This window comes from Girardinichthys multiradiatus, chromosome 20 (assembly GCF_021462225.1).
Source record: "Girardinichthys multiradiatus isolate DD_20200921_A chromosome 20, DD_fGirMul_XY1, whole genome shotgun sequence".
Lineage (NCBI taxonomy): Eukaryota > Metazoa > Chordata > Actinopteri > Cyprinodontiformes > Goodeidae > Girardinichthys > Girardinichthys multiradiatus.
Window position 1 is genome coordinate 6,098,580 of NC_061812.1, and position 19,178 is coordinate 6,117,757.

A 19,178-nucleotide genomic window follows, 5' to 3' on the forward strand; every position below is an offset into this window, starting at 1 on the left:
ATACCAGACCAATAAGGCGATGTTATTAGGACAAAATAGAAAGGTGTGAGAAGAGCTCTGACATTATTGAACAGCAGAAACTCTGCACATATATGGAATGAATTCACACAATTTCTTAAAATACAAGAATTTATTAACAAAAATAAGTCAACTCAAAGTCAAACATATTTCAATCAACAAACTCTTTACTATGCTAAAACAATCCAATTAAACTACCAAGCAGTATTAAAGAATAATGAAGACTAATGGGCTATGTACAATATAAACAAGTTGATTAAAGATGATTGAAAACTATGACCAAAAGAGTGATGCAACATTACCATGCAATGTTTATGTTTGACAACCAAGGATTATCTTGAAGAATCTGGAAGTGAAGTTAAGTTAGTCTTGTAACTAACTTAAACAATAATTGGTATACCTTTAGACAACCATTCACAATGCAAGATCAGATCAAATATTATTTTAATAAAATAATATTTTAAAGAATGATTTGCTGAATAAAACCAACCTTCTGGATGACCAATTGTCAATGGTGTTTAATTAGCTGCCTTTATTTATTCAAATAATATTTAAAGAAATATTATTTTGAATAAGAACCAAATCTAGATTGACAACTAACAACCTTTTTGGATAAATGATCTTTAGCAGGCAAGCACGTGTTCTTAGCTGTTAGCAGTTAAAGTTAACAAAAGAAGCTTATAGCCTATCATTAGAATCAAACACATACCTTAAAAATACCATTAATAAAAGGGTTAAAATGCATAAGCGTGGATGGCACGTTATGGCCGATCTTCTGTGTTTAAAATCACCCTTTGAATAAAGTTTTAACTTAAAGAAAAAACACAAACACATGACACAAACTAAGCACATGTGCTGAGCAGATAATCTGCTAGCAGTTTCAACACAAACAAAACCAAACGTCATAAAACAAAAAATGTTTTGATTATTTTATTCCAAACTACTTCTCTCTGTTATGATTTGGGGTTTTTTGGTTTCAGGTTTTTTCCTTATATGTTTTTCACTGCTCAAGTTTTGAATCATGCTTTTGTTTATTATTTTTCTGGTCATGTTTTAGTCTTGTTCATGTTTTGTTTGTATATTAGAGTCTCTGTTTTTGCCGCAGCCACGTTTTGTTCTGTCTGTCAATTAAGTTTATTCGGTTCACCTGCTCAAAGTTAATCTGTCTCCTTGCTCCACCTGGTTTTCACTCCATATATGCACACCTGTTCAGTTAGTCATCACGAAAACATTCTCAAACCAAGTCTTGTTTTTTTGATCATGCCATGCCTGTCTTGCCTGCCCATTTGTTTTCTTCCTGCCTCCTGCTGAGTGTGAGTTTTTGTTATTAAACCTTTTTTCACTTACCATCATGCTGCTTGCTCGTCTGCATTCTGGGGTCCTATATCTCGCATACCATAACACCCTCTGCCCAAAACACAACCTCTTACGTGAACTGTTCTGAGGAAAAGTTATCTGGGCGACGCAGTTGAAGGAAGCATCCACAGTGAACAAAGGGTTAGTTTGCAGCTAACCTCCGTAGCTGTTCTGTCGGCCGGCCAAACTGCACGTTACAGCTGTAACCACGGTGATGCGGTCCCGTTGTTCTTCCTTCAGGCCGTGAAAACTGCTCCACTCTGCGTTGTAGACACAGGGTCTCTGCTGGGAACTCTCTGGAACACAGTTTGCTTCTGTAGACCTCAGAGAGAAAGTCAAGCAATGCTTGTACCTTAATTACCCCCATTCATGAATGAATGCCTGATACACAAACAGCAATTCATTCCTACTTAGTGCATATGATCGCGTGATCGTCTGACACTCTTGGATCCAGTTTGAAGAGTTATGTCTGTTTGCCTGCAAAGAGACATTAGCGCGCTGTATCCCTCCGTCCAGTTCCTCTGGGGACCTGCGTGGAAGAGGTCAGTTTGTTGCAAAAGCGGGGTTTTTATTCGGACAGTGACGTCATGGGATGTCCGCTGTTACCCCGTTTCTGGCTGTGCTGGAAGTAGGTTAATGCGATTTATTTTGAAAGTTCCAGAAAAGTTCTTATCATGTTGTCCATGGCTGGGTCCCAACACCTACATACACACTGACACATCTTATGTATATAGCTCAGGTAAATGTTTGGTTTCACAATTCCAGCTGCATGCTTGTAAAGCTCAAACGGCGAATCGGCTTGCATGTAGAGCTGCTTGAATAAAGAAGAAATATCGATCTATGAATATTTAAGCAATTAATAAGAAATAAAAACGGCATTTTAGTACCCTTTCAAATTGACTAGAAACAATTAGCTTAACTGGAAACAAAACAAAAAAAAAAAGAATAAAATGTCTAAAGAAATACTAAGTTATAAAAAAATTATAAGTAAAAAAGAAAGAATATCCAATAAAAAGTTAATTTAATAAAAAGGCATGTGGTCACATTTCAGTACACTTAACTACTAGAGGATTCTATACATGTATTTATGTGTTGGGCAAAATATATTCCAGTGGGTAATTAGTTGCTAAAAGATCACTTCAGGCAATCAAACGGACTGAAAAGCTGTGTTTATGGAGGTGGTCATATTTTCCAATTATCAACTGATTAGTATAATTAACAAATTTCCTATCTTAGATCTGATAGAACTGTGTAGTATTTCTACACACACCTTTTTCATGTTGTATACTTTTTGAACCAAGGTTAGAATTAAATATTTTCAAGCTAGTAATATCAGATTATTCTTTTATGTTCTGATATATAAAACCCTTGAACAAAAAAAAATGTTTGAGTGAGGTTATATTTGCCTAAGTGTATTGAAGAGATGCCCCTTGTATTACTGTGACCAGTAGTTTTAAGAAAATAAACATGCTAAATTCTCTGGCAATATAATGTTTACTTTACCCTTATGGTGAATCTAATCTATTTTTAAGGGTAAAGAACTATTTTACAATGAAGACAGTTTTCCCACCATTTGTGCAGGTTAATGATGGATTCGCAGAGCAGCTATAGGGTGTTTCTTTTTTTATTTTAATGCTTCAATCACACATGATGCAATGAAGGTGCAATGCTGTGTTGAGGTAGCTTTCATTGATTTCTAACAAAGTATTCCCTTAAAGGCTGATGACCATACCTGATAACCAAGGGTGCACATTTTATGAACACTGGCTTCAAAGAGAAAATCCACCCTCTTTAATGTGTCATGTGTTAGGAAACACCCAAACGGACTAGATTTTTGGAAAGTTTCTATGCAATTTAAAGTTGTTAAGATTTCTAGAAACAAATTCTTTCCATGTGAGTGCACTTGGAAAATGGTTGGTGTCTTTCTTATTCAGAGTAAGGAGAGGAAGAAAATCATCTTAAGGGCTAAACGTGGCAGCAAGGTGAGGAGAAGTAAACGTGAAAAGTATGCTGACTTCTTTGGTTTACATGTTAGGTGTGCAGCACTCTCATTGTTACAGCAAAGACATGGGCCAGAATTGCACACTACCATTTCAAGACCCGCCAAGTATGTGTGAAGGTACAAAGAAGCCAGATTTCCCCATCTCACACACATGCAAAAGCTTATACTGAAATTTGCTGGCAGTTGCTTATTTTGGCTCAGAACCTCTCAGAAGGGAGAAAATAAGCCAAACCTTTCATCTTGGTAAAGGTTTGCCATTTTAGAAGTCTGTCAGCCATTTGCATACTGCGTGTGTATGCAAGTGTGTGTTGGTGTCTTAGAAAGCATATTGTGTCAGGATGTTTAAAGAAAATGATATTCAGGGTAGAAGAGTTAATCCAGACCTAACTGTATTAGCTACACTCTGCCTTTTACCCGACAGACGCACTCATGCAGGCCGTTTTCCTCTGTTGGCTCTTGGTACTCTTGGTAGCCCCCCCCCCCAATGAGCTTTGTGGCATCTTCACAGAGTAAAAGTGTCAGAAACAAGATAATTCAGCAGGAAATTTTATCCTATAATCTCCCTCTAAATATAGAGACTCTGTACAACCAAACTTACACATCAAACTGTAGTCCTTTTAAGGCACACAGTATAACTGTGTGCTCAGATACAAACACTATCTGATATCACATGAAAGCTTCTTTGCCATCTTGCTGTAATTCCATCAAATATGATCTGAAGAAAGAAGACCAAATGTCTTGCTGCTGAAATCAGATGCAACACATTGCAGGACACTTCTCACAAAAAGTCAGGGATATTCGGTTTTCTGATGAAATTTCAGAATCCACCTGAAATGTACAACAGCCTTTACAGGTGAACCCAATTGGATCTTGTCTAAACATGTGAATGCACCTCTCCAACTGTTCAGATTTACAGTATTTATTGCATAAAATGCTGTTCTCCAACAAGGTGATTCACCACAAAAATCCCAAGAAATGTCTGATCTATGAATCAACCATTAAGTGTTCTGGTTCAGTGACGATTTTAATTTGAACTGTCCTTTTCATCAGGCTGTTCAGATTTTGACACCATCAGATCAAGATAACACCCTAATCAATCGGCAGTATCTCGCCATTGCTAAGCTTCAAACGAGATCTTCATAGAAAATTGTTACTAAACTCAGTGTCACACAACGCCATCAGCAGGTCGCAAGAGTGTTACACAGAGACTAGAAGAGTCACAGAAAGCCGTAGAAGTTGACCTCCTTTAACCAAATCCTGCATGAGCAACGTAGAGCCAGTTAAAACTTGATGAACAATGTTCCAGGTAAGGTTCTAATAGTTTTGCAGTTATGATTAGTTTTTATTTTTATTTAGTTTTGACTTAACATTTTCAATTCTATTTTAGTTTTAATTAGTTTTTAGCATTTGTTTGCTAGTTTAGCTTTTACTTTTTGAAAATGCTTAGTTTCAGTTATAGTTTTAGTCTTTTTTCTGCAATCAAATCCGGGGACATTTCCAGCTCAGAGATTAAAATAAATAAATTTGATCAAGATATAATGAAAACTATGGGAAGAAACTTGTGCCATCAGAAACTGAATTTGAATTTCTCAGACTGAATCTGTATTTGTGTAATTTGAAATTAAATGCATTGGTTTGAAAATTTATTTCACTTAATTGAAACTGAATTTAATGGTTTGAAACTGAATTGATTTGCTCTGAAAATGTCTTTTGTTGAACTGAAAATTCAGTTTCACTACTTTTACTTTCAGTTCTAAAATTCATTTCATATTTTGTGTCACACATCCGGGTCCTTGAAGCCACAGATTAATCAAACACAGATTCACCGATTCACGGATGTCATTCACTATTGCTGTGTCCAAATTGAGGGGCTGCATTCTTTGAAGGACGCATTTGTTGGCCGACTACGTCATTCTGAGGCAATGAAGTCTACAGCTTCGCGGCTCCCCCAAATAGGGCCGACAAAAGCGTCCTTCTTTTCCCCAGATATGACGGATGGGTCCGGTGTATCCTTCGTGGGACACCCTATCCCATGATTCATTGCGGGTCAAAGTAGATTGTGCTAACGGAAGAAGCAAAGCCTGGAGGAGAGGGAAAAGCTGTGAACAGAGTTGGATATATTGCCCTTTCTGTGAAACAAAATGAACTTGTTTTTAGACTAGAATGTAGCTGTGTAAACCTGAAATATCTGCTCGGTTTATCAAGATTTCGCTTAATTCCACACGTGCTCCGACATGTTCGGAGACGTCCTCTTCTGCTGCCCTGACACCGGGCTCACAGCCGGCTCACCTCGCCAGCACACAGCTGACCGGGGGGTTGAGGTGTGATGAACCCCGAGAGAACCGCTTACTTCCGGCACGTTGTTTTCAAGCTCCTGCTGGGTTTCCCCGATGGATGGAAGTTAAACACAGATATAATTCAGTCAGATGATATCTAATGTTAATGTTTGGGACTTTAATTTTTATGCTCTACAAATAAACTGATTTAAACGTTGTTCCTAAAGTTAATATGTTAGTGTTTAAATTGTAAAATTTTTACAAATGGATTTACAAATAGATTTTTTTTTTTTTTTTATCTGTGAACACAAAACTTTAACAATTTAAATGGCTGAATAATGAACAAGATTATAAAACAAAAAAATAAGCCATTAGGGCTCCATTTGTTTGGCTTCACAGCTCTGTGCTTGCTTCAAGCTATCACTGTTGCTAGGCAACATACGTTACACTGAGGTAAAGGCAGGGGAAACGCAGACCTACATAACTCGGCGGCACCATGTTGATCTGGCATGTTTAGCTAACAGCTACAGGTAGCATAAGTGTTGCTGTTTGACCATCATTTGTTTACATGATTTCTTATAGATGCTCATTTGACTTGTTGATGGACATCCGCTAAGCTCATGTAGCTGCGCTGCTCCAGCTCAAAATGCCGTAAAGGAAGTTTAACCTGATGTGAAACGTAAATCAATGAAACTGTGTGTGATTAATCTAAGGCTATCCTCAAGGACCCGGATGTGTGACACAAAAAATTTAATTTTAGAACTGAAAGTGAAAGTAGGCAAGCTGAATTTTCAAAACAACAAAATACATTTTCAATGCAAATTAATTCAGTTTCAAACCATTAAGTTCAGTTTTCAAACCAATAAATTCAGTTTCAAACCAATAAATTCAGTTTAAAACCAATAAATTCAGTTTCAAACCATTAAATTCAGTTTTCAAACCAGTAAATTCAGTTTCAAACCAATAAATTCAGTTTCAAATCAACGCATTTAATTTCAAATTACACAAATACAGATTCAGTCTGAGAAATTCAAATTCATTTTCTGATGGCACAAGTTTCTTCCCATAGAACATTGGTAGAGTTATGGTTTCATTTATTTTAAAATATTTATTCATGATTAAACTATAACAATCAAGTGTAACAGCAGGAAAGTCTATCCACACTGTTGTTAGCATCTCCTAAGAGTAATAAAATAAATAAATAGCAATAGTTATGTCTGTCTTCTTTACTCTCCTCCTTTTTCTAACACTCATCTGCTATTTCCCAGCTCTTAGCTTTACTCTTCTTTCTATCAGTCTTTCTATTTTCCTCGTCTTGCCTCTTCTATCAGACGTTCATTATTCTAAAAGAGACATAATATAAACACAATCATCTCCAAAAACATTAGAGCGTATAACATACTGAAAAATTATAATTTAACAAATAAAATAGGATTTTTGATTCAGACACCCTTTAGTAGTTGGATATTTTTAGATACTAGGAAACTATGATAATCCTTTAAATAATAACTTTCTTTAATTATTTAACTATTTTCCTCAGTTGATGAAATACCAAAATTGCTATATTTAGCAAAAAGAAAAAAAAAAAAAAAATTTTTACCTGGAGCTACAGGCTCATACAACAGAAGAAATACACATTTAACTAGGTGATTCTCTCTCCCTTCTCATCATTTTCAGTTCATGCAGTTCTTGTCTCATTCACTTTCCCTGTTACTGACTCCTTTCAGTAACTTTTTCATATGTGCAAACTGAAGGAAAAACACCCCTGAGCCTGAGTTCACAAATCACTATAATAAATTAGCAAACAAGCTAATAACTAACTCAGGAAATATAAACTAAAGGTCACCAATGAAGACACTTTTTTCAAAGTTAAAACCACTGGTTTTATCTAAAAAGCAGTCATATTCAATTTAATCCCAATTTGGACTCTGTCGCTTTATCCCAAGTTTTGCTAACATGACGCTAGGTGTGGACGGACCGCACAGATGACTTGACTGATGTCCCCGCCATCTGCTGGCGTAACAAGAAAAAAAAAAAACAACAACCCGAGACTAGACTTCATACTTATGCATGAGACACATAAAAACTAAGCACATTATCTCTATAAATTCAGTTAATTTTAGTTAGTTTTGTGAACGCTCATTATAGTTTTAGTTCATTTTCGTTTTTTTGCAAAGTCTCGTTTTTATTTTTATTTCCACAGGGAACAGCTGCTGGAAGCTGGGATTCCAGGAAAACATATGGTTGCATCATAATTCCACACTCAGCAACGCCGTGGCCAGAGGGTACCAATTCAAAAAACTGTGAATTGTTATGCTTTAGTAGACAGAGATTGGTCTACGTGTCAACAGTGTGAGGTTTAATGTCTAGCTGTAATTGATGCCCATGGACACACGTCTCTCAGTTAAATACACCTACACCACTGTTCATTTTTGTTTTAATTACTTATTGGGGATCAAGAAATGACAATTGCATATGTATAATTAAAGGCCCTACATTCATGTTCCATACATTTTACCCAATTGTTGAATTTACCTAACTTTTATTGAGTAGTTATATGAAACTGTGTAAGAACACAGGTTGTGAGCTCTTAAAAACCAATGTTACTAAAGACACAGAAAGTAGGAAATGTAATCTTGGTTAACTCATTCTGTTACAGCAATAAGCAAACAGTTATCTTGGTTGATTGTTCTGTTGTGATCAATTTGTAATTTATGAATAACTATTGCAGTGAAGGACACAGCTCAGATGTGTCTTTTAATCTCCATAAATGTCATTTGCAGGTCCCTATAATCACCTATCCACTCAGGTGGTGGCTAGGTAGTTTCAACTAAAGGACTCTATGAACTTGCAAGATTGCCATCCTTTTGCTTTTCTGAACACTAGACAAGAGAAACAGTGTTAACTCCTCTAAGTATGAGGGTATGGTCAGAAAAAGGTGGATTGCTTGTTTTGAGTTGGGGGCCAGTCTTTGTCTCAGGTGGAGGAGTTCGATTAGCTCAGTGTCTTGTTCATGAGAGATGGTAGGATGTCATGGATAAATGGACGGGGGACTCTGCAGAAATTTCAGTCAATCGGTAGATTTTCAATTATCGATCTGTCTATATTCCAGCCCTAATTATGGTCATGAGAAATTAATCATGAACAAAACAATGAGAACCACACACAAGTGAATGAAATAAGTTAACTGCTTTAGGGTGATCGGGCTTAGCCTTAGAGATAGGGTGAGGAGCTCTGTCATCTGGGGGGAGCTCGGAGTACAGCCGCTGTTCCTCTGCATTGAAAGGAATCAGCGGAGGTGGTTCTGGCATCTGATCAGAATACATCTCTGGCATCTCCTTTTGGAGATTGTCTGGGCACACCCCACAGAGAGGATCCAGACTATGTTGCAGCATCTATATATCCCTTCTGGCCCGGAAATGTATTGGGATATCTCAGAATGAGGGGGTCAGTGACACCAGGGAGAGAAATATTGGGGTTCTACAAAATATTTCAAGCATCAGGTCAATTGATATGTTCATTTTGAAATGCAGAACGGTTTGATATACCTCATTAGCTGTAGATTGAAATATGTACAGCTTCACGTGTCAGCCTTTGATTTTAATGTTTTTTTATCCACATTCATCATTATTATTTGTTCTTTATTATGGAGTTTAAAATAGTCTCTCTGATGCCCAAAGAAAATATTTTTAAAGATAGATACAATCATTTTTACAATGGTTTTTGCTGTATATGTGGAATATGTCCTTTCCCAAGCCAGCCTCTGACTGGCTGACCAAATTGCCCCAGAAGGGATCTCTTCATCTGAGCTGACGTCAGTGGACTCAAAAAACCTTTTATCGAAAACTGTTCTCCCTGGACTCAGGAAAAAAAAAAATTGCTTATCCCCAAAAAAAGATTGCTAAATGATTTACTTGTCAACTTAGCTCAGTAATTTTTTTAGTTTTCACCTGTTCTAAAAGGAATGACACTACCTAGAGACCTTGGAGTGACCCCAGACTGATAGAACAAGTGCTGTGCCCACACAACCGTCGTCTACGCTGGGAGCTTATTGTCGGAATTACGCGTCCAAAGACCCAGGCGGGTTCCTTGAGAATTCAAACAGCAAAAAGTCAGATCTCCAATAGGGCACTATTTTTTCTTTTTTTTGCTGTCGCTGCATTCTGGTGCTAGGAAATTATATACACTGCCCTTCCAAACTGTTCCCCTTTAAAATAAGCCATTAGAATTAACAATAAGACATGCTATTGTAAGTGTTGGTTCAATGGTTAATGTTTTATGAAGTAGAAGAAAAATGCAGACCCTAGGACACCTTCCCCATATCCCTGTGTGCATGATGCAAAGCAGAGTCATGTCCATCGCTTACTCAGATTACTGCTTATTTATATAGTTTCTATTTTTTACTTTTATATCATCTAAAAACAAGGTTATCTAAAATGTATTACGAGTTCTTCCTAGATGCCCTTATGCTCAAGATCACATCATATCAGGTTATGCCTCACTTTCTCTCTCTGAAACACAAACAATGTCAGCAGTAGAAGACAGCAAAAGAAAATCTAAATTATGACCTGATTAATGAGCCACACATTAATGCATGCTGGCACAGGACACACACACAAAGCAATGTTTTCACAAACATTGTTTGCTGATGCAGGGTGAAAATAGTTCTTGTGTTTAATTATCACACCATTTATCTGTCACTGGCATTAAGTTAAAAGCTGGTGTTTGAATGGAAGAGCTGTCTTCATTGTTTGTCTGACTGCAGAGTTATCAATGGTTTTGTTAGGGCTGGAAGCTGACAGATAAGGAAGCAGTCACTCATTTCATCAACTTTCAGCTGCACTGTGCTAAAGTCATGACACTGCTAAATAAAAGTGTACATTTAATGGTATTTTGAATAAAACTATTAATCCAAAAGATACATTAGCATGTTAATGTACAGCATAGCAAACAAAACCTAAAAAAGTAAATTATATAAAAGAAAAAAGCAGAAGGTTTTAAATGTAAATCTCACCACGGTCTACTGATTGTTGCATTTAAACGTGTTCTAACTTTTCACTACTTCTCACGTTAAATGCTTCCAGGAATTAGTAGTTTTAGGGCTGAAAACAGGAACTTCCTACAAAGACACTGGGCAAGTCTATTTGCATATGAGCAGACGACAGTCATCCTTGTCCTCACAGAGCCTTTGATAAGCAGGCGGCAACATCAATTAGCCTGCTTTTAGTGCCGATGCAGTCAGAGAGAAACAATGGCCAGTGGTTGTGATTAATATTTCAGCAGCTTAGCATTCAGAACCAAACCTACTGGGAGGTTACCAACTCAGAGCTAAAAGGCAGCTAGCCCCAGATGGCTGATCATATGAGGGCATTGCCTGCCCCATTATAGTAATCCAAATGCTGAAACTATTGTAGCCAAGCACTGAAAAGCAAGCCATTTGGGAGAGACAAACAATATTTACAGTGGAAATGCAAGAAATATATTTTACATTTAAAATTATAAGTAGGTGGGATGTGAATTAGGAAATGAAAATAAAACTATCTGAAATTGTATGTACAAATACAGCTCCAAAAATATTGTTAAAAAGTTTAATATTTTTTGTCCCTCATTTCAGAAAGTGAAAGTCATACACCATATAGATTCATTACACAGAATGAGATATTTCAAACCTTTTGAGGGTTAGGGTTAGGGTCATTAACATAGGAAGGATATGCCACAAAAGGTCATTGTTAAAGAAGCTGGTTTTTCAGAGTGCTGCATTCAAGCATATGGGGGAAGGTTGAGTTGAAGGAAAAAGTTTGATAGAAAAGGTGCACAAACAACAATAACTGTAGCCTTGGGAGGAATGTCAAGCAAAATATATTCAAGAATTTTGGAGAGCTTTACAAGGAGTGGGCTGAGGCTGGAGTCATTGCATCAAGAGCAACTATGCACAGATGAATCCTACACATGGACTATAACTGTTGTATTTGTCATGTCAAGCCACACCTGAACCAGAAAGGATGTCAAAAGAACTGGACTTCTGCCCAGTGGTCCTAAATCCTCTTTTCAGATCAACATAAACTTCGCAGTTTATTTGGAAATCGAGGTTCTAGAGTCTGGAGGCAGTGTTTAGAGGCACAGAATCCACATTGCTTTGAGTCCAGTGAAAGTTTCCACAGTCATTGATGAATTGGGTTGTCATGTCATCTGCTGGTGTTGATCTACTGAGTTTTCTGAAGTCCAAGGTCAATGCAGCCATCTACCAGGCAATTTTAGAGCAGTTCATGCTTCTTTCTGTTGACAAGCTTTATGGAGATGCAGATTTCAATCTGTGAATAGTTATAAAACCCCTTCCAAACCAACAAAAGGAAAGACAGGAAAACATCTAAAAGCAGCTGGACTGGATATCCCTGGAAATACATCCCACCATCAGTGCAAAACTCAGCAAAAAAAAACTAAACATTCAATGTGATACATCACTGGCCTAAGTAATCATGTTAAAGGGTGACAGTTATGATATGACAATTAAAAAAGGAAAGGGGCTTGAGACATGGCTGGGGCAAGCTTTTCCCCATGTTTATCAAACCTATCCATGTAGATTTTCCAGGTGCTAGAAAATGTATCCAATAGTTAGTATCTGCTGTTTCTGCTAGAATGTTTTAAAATGCCATATCTCCAACATACATGAACAGAGGGCTACAAAGTGTTTCAAGAGTCATCTTTGTCCACTTCTAGACAAATTTACATGGCAACAGGCTCACAAACAGTGCCATCGAGTTACTACAAGTGGCATTTGTAAAACAGTGTTTTATTTAATTGTTTTCAAGTCCTGATACATAAAACTCAAGGATTGAACGAGGGGGTACTTTCTTTTTACAGTGGTTTTAACTGTCTGCTGGTAGATATTTACTGGAGTCAGATAACCCAATTTCAATACAAATGAAAATACTTGTGCATATCTTCTAGAGTGAATCACATACATATATTCAATATTTCAAAGTAAATAAGTCGAAACGAATAATACAGATATGCTAAAACAAAAAGGAAAAATAGCTGTCAGACAGGCAATATCAGGAAAACATTAGATGGGAGAGGGTCAATAAGCAAAATAAAGAAAAAAAAAGAAAGAAATCTCACGATGAATAAAACGTGAGAAAAATGAAGCGGCCAAGGATAACTACAAAAAATATATAAATTCACACAGACGTCTTTAATATGAAGATGTGAAGATTCACAGCAAAAAAGTTAAAATTTTTAAGAAAAATTAGAAGGCAAAATGTGACATTGGATAGGAAAAGGATCAAAAATATGAAGAAATTCACACATTTTATTTCACATTTCATGTTTTCTTCTTAAGGGTAAAAAACAAATCGTTTTTGTTCTTAGCAGCTGATGATCCTGCCGTCACTTTATACTTGTTTCTGTCTCTCAAAATGCTCCTTGAACTCCTTTTCTCCACAAGTGTCATGGTGCATTTCTGTTCTTCTCAGCTACTTTGCACCTGTTAAGGTTGGGGACTTACACTTCAATATTTTTACTCAGCGCATAAAATTCTGTTAACCTGAGCTGCCCGTTTTCAATCTGGCTAAAATCCTAAAATGTCCCTTAAGTTAGACTACCTGCGGGGGCAGGCCAGACTTCTAAATGGCTTGGATGCAACTTTTCCAATGTGTTACCCAAAAAATGGTTTCTCTGACTGTGATATACAAATAAATATTTACCTTGCTTTCTTACTCTCTAAATTTATGCTTCATTGTGTTGAGGAACTGTACAGCAGAAAATAATCAAAACTTTTGAGCAGTCGAGCGTGACTCGAATTCCTTCATTTCAAATAAAACAGATTTTTCAAACACCACCTATTATATATTGTGCGAAATTCTTGATCCAGCCTTTATGTTGTGACATTTTCAATCCAATCAGGCAGACTTATTAAATATATATCCATGCTTTGTGATGCTTTTCAAAAGTTGTTCCATGACCTTTGGCTTATTTTACTCTATTGCTGTAAATTGGCCATTCTCACAGAAAAGTCTTTTTATTTATTAAGTCCACTTAATTTAGACTTAAATCCTTCATGCATAACAAAGATCCTCAGCTGAACCAGTGAAAGCCTAGAACTGCCAGCATATTATTTAAATCACTAATCTTAAAAATAAAACTTTTCCACGTGGAAATTCAGTGAAAGTTCTCTCTTTGTCTCGACCACAGAGAATGATCGTTATTAAACGGCTTCCAGTGCAAAACTCTTGCTAGTCCTTGCCTAATTTAAGTCCTTTTCTCATCCAAAAACAGCTTCTGGCTCAGCACCAGGTTGTTGCTGGGTCAGACAGAAAAACAGCTTTGCAAGAAGCTGAGGATGGGCTCATAGAGACCCAGAGCAAACTCTTAATCTAGTTTACCTGTTAATGTAACTGGGGACAAAAAGCATAAAACACTGTTACCTGTCAATTAAAACTTGCTGGATTAGCATTGTAAAAAGACGAGCTCAGTGTTCCTCATCTCCCTGCTGTTTTTTCTGATTTTGCTTGCAATAGTGAAAATAATAAACTGTCTACTTTCTGTGTTCAGCTGAATATACAAACAGCCTTTCCAACACCATTTATAAACAAGCCTGATGTTTTAACATTTCTGAATCCTGCTTGAAACAGGGTGAGTTTTAGGAGGAGGAGCTGGTCTGGTAGAAAACCTTTGTGTGTTCGTGTGGTGTTGCTGCCTTTGTGACATTATTGATACAAGAAATGCCTAGAACTATCAAAGAAGAACTTCCCCCTCTACCCTATATGTATATTAGAGACTAAAATCTTAATAGTTAAACCGCTTTAACATGCACTTACTTTGAACCACTACTTCTACTTTTAATGTCTTTTCAAGGGATTTAGTTCTAAAACTAAACATTGTTTTATGTTCCTGCTTCTGACTAAAACTTAAATGGCATTTTTAACTTGGTCCCCCTAACTGACAACCATCAAATGTGTAAATGTTGGTTCCTAACCCTTTTCTAGATGAAGACGTTTGTTGATATATCTATAAGAAATGCACCAATTTCCAATTTTCTTCATACTCTGACCTGCTGATTCTAATTTTATAACACATAACTCATTGATTTAAATTCAACAAATAAGTGTAACACAACCTTACCATGGGAAAAAGACTGGTGGCAAGGTATTTGATTTGGGTGGTGGCGTTGACATTTTCCATTCTTCTGACCAGGGCCGGTTCTAGGCATGCATATATGAGTGGGCAAGCAGAAATGTGAAGGTGGCATCATCATGGGCACACATTATGCACATGTTTATTGTTGTTGTTGATTAGTGTTTTCTTTATGGGATTGGGGTAAACTGTGTATTACTGTGCAATTTGCCAGACTGCACTGGTTTCCTCCCAATTGGGCTTCTTTTGAACAAGTTGGGCTGGAAAAAAAAAGGCTTTGTTAAAGCTTTGGCTGGTTGTTAAAATTTGGGCTGCTTTTCACAACATTTGGAATGTTTTTAGTAATTATTCATATCAAAATAGTTGTCGTAGGTGGCAGATAAGTAAAAACTTGCACATCTCAAAATGTTGTGTCTTTTTACTCATTAATAGCTCATTTATTTTGAAAAAGAGAATCAGTTGAACATGGCATCATCAATCAGTGATGGCCATTGGTTAATCAACCGTCACTGTGAAATTATATTGGTCAATTGTAAAAGCCCAAAACACTGTTAAGAAGTCATCAAAATACACAGAGGTGCTGCCTTTACTTTGTTAAGCTTTGACTTGATGTTGAGAGACAGCATCATGCTGAAGAGGAAAATACAAAAGATATCCAGAAAGCTAAAACCAGACCAGAACATGCACATACAGTTTTGGAGATAGGCGCTTAAGGCAAAAAAAAAAAAAATGGCATCTATTGCTAAATTTATTTATAAAATTAAAACAAAAAACAGGATATATTTATGCTTTTATAGCCTCCCTTTTCTTGGAATTATGCTGCAACATTTGTAAATGAAATAAATCAATGATATATTTGTTTTCTGCGGAGTTGAAACATTACACTAATAATAGCTAACACACCATTACCAATATCTATATAACTCACCACACTTCCATGTAGCTCAACTTAAGACCTGCCTTTCGTTTCAAATCAAAACCTACTTTAGGTAGTTAATGTTAGCATTGGCTCTATTATTATGCTCATAAAATCAAACAGACATCTAAGTAACATTTTCTTATTTATTCATAATTTTTTGTTTGATGCTTTCTATCATAGAACATTATATTCAGCCTTCGGCATATACAGGGGTTGGTCGGTGAAACTGAAACACCTGGTTTTAGACCACAATTGTCATAATGTTTTTAACGGAGTTTTACAGTGAAGTGTTCATTTACAGAGCAGTGTAGTGAACAGGGAAACTGGAACTGGGATACAAACTGTAAAAATAAACAGGATGAGAAGCAGGGAAAACTCAGGGTCAAAACTAATGAACAATAATTCTGCCTTACTGGGTAGATGGAATGATCTGCCAGAGGGTGGAGAGCGGAGAGACCAAATGGTTGTTTACCCGTGAGACAGATGGTGGATAATGGTGTGCCAGGATGATAAGCTGGACCAGGGGTTTCAGATGTAGGTGCCGTGGAAGGAGGAGGGTGGACAGGGTTCTTGAATGGAGATCCAAGGAGCGAAGAATTCAAGAGGCTGCCAACCTGTGTGGTCCAACGAGGTAACGAGAGGCTTGAGTCTTTGTTCATGGAGCTGGATCGCTTCTTTCCAGAAGTGATTAATCCAGGCTGAGTTCCATGCAAGTAACCCTGCAAGGTAACAGATTCAGATTATTAAACGTTCAAGGCAATGACAAGACAAGGTAATGTGATGTGACTTGAGCTGTACGACTAAGGGGAACACTCTGGCAGTGAGTTGCTGGCAGCCTCCTCCTTATATACTCCTCAGCAGGTAATCAAGGGAATAGAGAACACCTGTCACCTCTCCTCCAGGTTCCATGCCATCTAGGGGCTAAGCACAGTAAAAACACCAAACAGACAAGGCACAGATCCTGACAACAATAATTTATTAGTATGGTGTAGGGCCTCCTTTTGCGGCCAATACAGCGTCAATTCGTCTTGGGAATGACATACAAGTCCTGCACAGTGGTCAGAGGGATTTTAAGCCATTCTTCTTGCAGGATAGTGGCCAGGTCACTACGTGATACTGGTGGAGGAAAACGTTTCCTGACTCGCTCCTCCAAAACACCCCAAAGTGACTCAATAATATTTAGATCTGGTGACTGTGCAGGCCATGGGAGATGTTCAACTTCACTTTCATGTTCATCAAACCAATCTTTCACCAGTCTTGCTGTGTGTATTGGTGCATTGTCATCCTGATACACGGCACTGGCTTCAGGATACAATGTTTGAACCATTGGATGCACATGGTCCTCAAGAATGGTTCGGTAGTCCTTGGCAGTGACGCGCCCATCTAGCACAAGTATTGGGCCAAGGGAATGCCATGATATGGCAGCCCAAACCATCACTGATCCAACCCCATGCTTCACTCTGGGCATGCAACAGTCTTGGTGGTACGCTTCTATGGGGCTTCTCCACACCGTAACTCTCCCGGATGTGGGGAAAACAGTAAAGGTGGACTCATTAGAGAACAACACATGTTTCAAGTTGTCCACAACCCAAGATTTGTGCTCCTTGCACCATTGAAACCAACGTTTGGCATTGGCATGAGTGACCAAAGGTTTGGCTATAGCAGCCCGGCCGTGTATATTGACCCTGTGGAGCTCCCGATGGACAGTTCTGGTGGAAACAGGAGAGTTGAGGTGCACATTTAATTCTGCCGTGATTTGGGCAGCTGTAGTTTTATGTTTTTTGGATACTATCCGGGTTAGCACCCGAACATCCCTTTCAGACAGCTTCCTCTTGCGTCCACAGTTAATCCTGCTGGATGTAGTTCGTCCTTCTTGGTGGTATACTGACATTACCCTGGATACCGTGGCTCTTGATACATCACAAAGACTTGCTGTCTTGGTCACAGATGCGCCAGCAAGACGTGCACCAACAATTTGTCCTCTTTTGAACTCTGGTATGTCACCCATAATGTTGTGTGCATTTCAATATTTTGAGCAAAACTGTGCTCTTACCCTGCTAATTGAACCTTCACACTCTGCTCTTATTGGTGCAATGTGCAATCAATGAAGACTGGCTACCAGGCTGGTCCAATTTGGCCATGAAACCTCCCACAATAAAATGACAGTTTCATTGTCCAACGCCTGTATTAGCCTGTAATGTTAACTACCTAGCAAAAATGATTCCTTAACTGTTGGAGTAGAAATGCTTGAATGAAAAGAGCTCCTTGAGTTAAAGTGACTTTTACCTACACAGAGCAGAGTTTGGCCTGCATGCTGTAATTATACAATACTGTATGTTTGTTTCTATTCTTAACACTTTATTGTGAGAGTTAGGCTACTAGACATTCAGAAAAAGGGTTGTGGTCATGCTTTTTTCTTTTCTTCTTCAGACTTTACCATCAAAGCGATTTAGTGAAATTAGGGAAATTGTCTGTTTGGTTGTATATACAAAACATGTAGGCAATGTGTTATGCAGTCATGCATGGATGCTGATTGGAAGAAAATACAAGGGTTTTTCAGTAGGCATGGTGCCCAAATGCACCCCTGTCCAGCCCCTTCTCTAAAGAAACTTCAGGCCAGAAGCCACATAATGTTTTAGCAGCACTATAATGCATTACATCAAGTATGCGTTTGTGAAAATTGAGCTCTGAGCGGACATGTCCAGCGGACGCCCGCTTAGACTCCGCGCATTTGTCCGTGGAGTCAAGAAAGCGCGACTATGTTTTGCCCTTCAGTGTAGGAGGAGGAGGGAGAGGCAAGGTGGGGGGTTGTGCTTGTGTGATTGAGAATTGATTTGAGGGGACCAGGAATCTGTTTGAGGGGGCATTGCCCCCTCTTGCCCCGGTGTAAAGCCGGCCTTGGTTCTGACAGAGAATGAAGATTGTCACCCTGAAGCCATTTGTTGGCCACGGCTAAACATGGATGAACATGGACTCTAAAATATAGATCATCGAAGGCCTGTATGAATCTCTACACCTTTCAAAATCACTCAGTCAAGAAGAGGGGGAGTCAGAGCTGGAATCTCTGACCCAAAGACACCCCTCCACCTTGCTCAGCCTCATTCCGGCTGTGGACAGTGGCTAATGGAGGCACCAGAGCCCGCGTCAGCTGGAAGTCTTGAAACTCACGGGCTAGTAAGGCTTCTCCTTCCAAGAATCATTGGATCCAAAAGTGACTACAATCACGCCAATCGTATGCAACAAAGTTAAGTAATGATTTTACCGTTTAAGTATCCGACGTGGATTCATATAAAGGGTGTAATAAGACAAGCTTGGCTTGACTTCTTCTGAGACCTCTAGGTGCAGCCCTAATCGAAGCAGATTTCCAACACGGCCTAGTAAAGGCTGGATACTACAGCATTGCATGCCTTCCTGCGTGCATGTCAAGCCGCTGAAGTTGTCGCAATGTGCTATTGTCATAGAGTTCGGTCGTGCC

The 19,178-nt window shown here is 38.2% G+C and overlaps 1 long non-coding RNA gene across 1 annotated transcript in view; it reads right to left on the bottom strand.

Annotated features, from left to right (window-relative positions):
- Positions 1–12,825: 12,825 nt before the first annotated feature.
- The window catches only part of LOC124857264, a 68,985-nt gene continuing 62,632 nt past the window's right edge, over positions 12,826–19,178 (bottom strand). The window contains exon 2 of the long non-coding RNA XR_007035553.1: positions 12,826–16,422. This is a non-coding gene — a long non-coding RNA (uncharacterized LOC124857264). The remainder of the gene's footprint in view (positions 16,423–19,178) is intronic.